Source organism: Meleagris gallopavo, chromosome 20, assembly GCF_000146605.3.
Source record: "Meleagris gallopavo isolate NT-WF06-2002-E0010 breed Aviagen turkey brand Nicholas breeding stock chromosome 20, Turkey_5.1, whole genome shotgun sequence".
Lineage (NCBI taxonomy): Eukaryota > Metazoa > Chordata > Aves > Galliformes > Phasianidae > Meleagris > Meleagris gallopavo.
The window spans coordinates 4,702,289-4,705,147 of NC_015030.2; positions in this window are offsets into that span (position 1 = coordinate 4,702,289).

Genomic DNA, 2,859 nt, shown 5'->3' on the forward strand with positions numbered 1-2,859 from the left:
CCGTTCCCGCAGTGCCGGCGGAGCTGTGAGAGGCCCGGAGGGGTGGGGGGAGCTGCGCCCAGGTGCTGCCCGAACACGGAACAATTCCCAGCCCGGCCTCTCCTTATGCAAACTCCATAACCCGAAGCCGTCGTCAGACGTCGTCCTTGCGTCCTTCCCAGCCCCTCCCTTCGCATCTCACACCTCGCACGCGTTCACCGCGCGACATTTCAACCCCGGCCAACAGCCAAACCCCCGCCTGCAGCCGCTCAGCCCTGCGCTGTGCCTCCCCCCTCCATCCCCACGTAATTCATTCCCCACCACCCCCCCCCTCCCCAGGGCTGAGGGTCACGCAGCAGGGAGAGGCCTGTTGTGCATTGCATCCCAATTTGCTATGCATTTCCACACCATTTGCTCCCCTTTCTTTTTCCCGCACTAGAAAGATGCTTGCTACCCAGGGGTCCAAACTGCTCCAAGATGGTAATATAACAACAAACATCGACATACATACATTTATGTTTTTATGGCACACTCGGTTTGCAGGAAAACTACTGCTCTGGGGACGGCCCGCACCCCTATAGCCCTCACACCCCACCACAGGACCCAGCAGCAGATGCTCTCTGCTGTTCCATGTCACACAACTGCACGGTTCCATCCCCATCTGTGCTCAGCCCAATGCTATGCAGACCTCCATGCCTCAATTCACTGATGCTTTAGGAAAACCAGCATTTGCCCACAGCAAATATGGCCACCGTGGCACACATCTCTCTCCCCACCCCCCTCCGCCCTTCAGTCTCACTCTTTGAAGCTAGGGGAGTTTTGTGCCCTTGGCTCACCCCCACATCATGAATGAGGTCATAGCTGCCCACCTCCATGCAGGTGACAAAGCTGTGGGCTGTGGGAATGACCTCACACTGCTGGTGGAAGGAAAAAGAAAGCCAACCTGAATTATTCAATATTTTACCAATGGGAATGTAACTGCACCTTCAGCTTCTGGATGCTGCAGTGTGTTTCTATGGGCTGGCGAGCAAGAAAGCAAAACGCCACGCTGCTTCACCTCTGTGAAAACCCAACTTGCTGTCCAGAAACACCCACACTCTTCTGAAGCCCACTGCAGCATCCTGTAGTCCACCTCACCAACCTCACCCCAAGGTTCTGCTCTCTGGGTGCAGATGCTCCTCCCTCACCTGAGCACAGCAAGCCCCATTAACCACCACGGCCCCACCACGCATGGCATTCCTGGCATGTCTGACATACTTGGGAAGAGCTATAAAATTCTATTCCACCAGGTCAGGTAATGGGTCTGCATCTCTTTTTTAAGGTGCTCTGGTTCTCACTGTCCTGGTCCCATTGGGTACACATGGTGAGATCTGTCATTTGACCACACAACTCCATCTCTGGAGCTTAAAGCCATCAAATAACAGAAAACCTGGGACTGAGCTGAGGAAGCTGGCACACCACACCAGCCACCACTGAGGCAGAGAATACCAAGGGAGCAAATAATCACATAGGGTTTGGATCACTATGGGTGATCTGTGCAGACTGCACAGTTCCCAGCTGTGGGGATGGGACCCAAAGGTCTCTTGCTCAGCAAAGTGACAGTGGAGCAACACAGAAGTTTTTCCTACTGATGGCAATGGGAGCTCAGTTCAGCTCAGTCAGTGTGGGACACACACGGTGTGCTGGGATGCACAGCATTCCAGGAATGTGGGTTGTGGAAACAAAGGGATGGTATTGGTCAGGAGGGTCACATAGGAACAACAGCTCGTCAGACACAGCACTGCAAACACGGCACACGCTCAGCCCCCATGCAGACCCAGAGCTCTGCTGCCACCTCCCTGCCTCAGCTTCTCCCAAGCTCAGGCAGACAAAGCACCAACACCCAACCCAGCCTCTCCCTCCGTGCTCTGCAAAGGAAGAAACCCATTATCGCATTTTTGCATCCTGCAGAGGAGCTCAACAGCACCAACACTGAGATGAGCCAAACCTCAGGAGAGAGCCCACCCAGCACTGCAGGAACACGGAGTGATTTCCTTGGCGTTATTATTTCCTCAGGCTTATCATTCCCTCGGTGCTCCTCTCGCAGCGCCTATGCAGGCAGTTCAGGCCCTGCACATCTCTGCCCGGTGCCAACACAAAGCAGCATCAATGCCAAAGTGTGCCCACACACGGCCCTCGTGCAGGATGGAAACTCACACATGGTCGTTTTGTCCTTTGGCTGCACACAAAGACCAGAGCCGATGAAAGCCAAATGAATTTAAGAAATAAAAAGGCGCAGTGCTGGCTTATATTTCTATATCACTTTCGGCTGAAAAAAAGAAATGCTTCTAACCATTCTTCTTGTCAGCAAACATCAACAGTCAAAAGAAAACAATCAGCTGTGACACCACCCGACGTCGGCCGAGCACCTGGTGGGGACGCAGCGCCCCGACCTCCCGGCAGCTCCGTCCCCTCCCTCCATGCAGCGGCACGCCGGGCCCGGAGGTGCGCGGAGAAGGAATTCTGACGCCGGTATCGCTTACCCGACACGGGCGGCCCGGGTTGCGGGCGGGCGGGACACGCCATGGCCCGCTCAACCCGAGGCGGTCGGGCTGCGGAGGTTCCTCGCCCCGTGGCTCTCCCGCACGGTTATTACCCGCAGGCTCCGGGCCCGCGGCTGCGAACTCCGCGCGGTGCTGACTCATCTCCTCCCATGCCCGTAACGCACCGTGTGCCGCTGCTCCACGCCCCCCGCGCTGCCCCGCGTCGCTCAGTCGCGGGGAACGAAGCCGCGCCGGGCGCTCCCGGGCTGCCACCCCCCGGTGAAACGCGGTTCGCTCCCCCCGCAATGAACCGTTCAGAGCCAGAACCGGTAGCAACAACACAACTCCGGTCACCGCG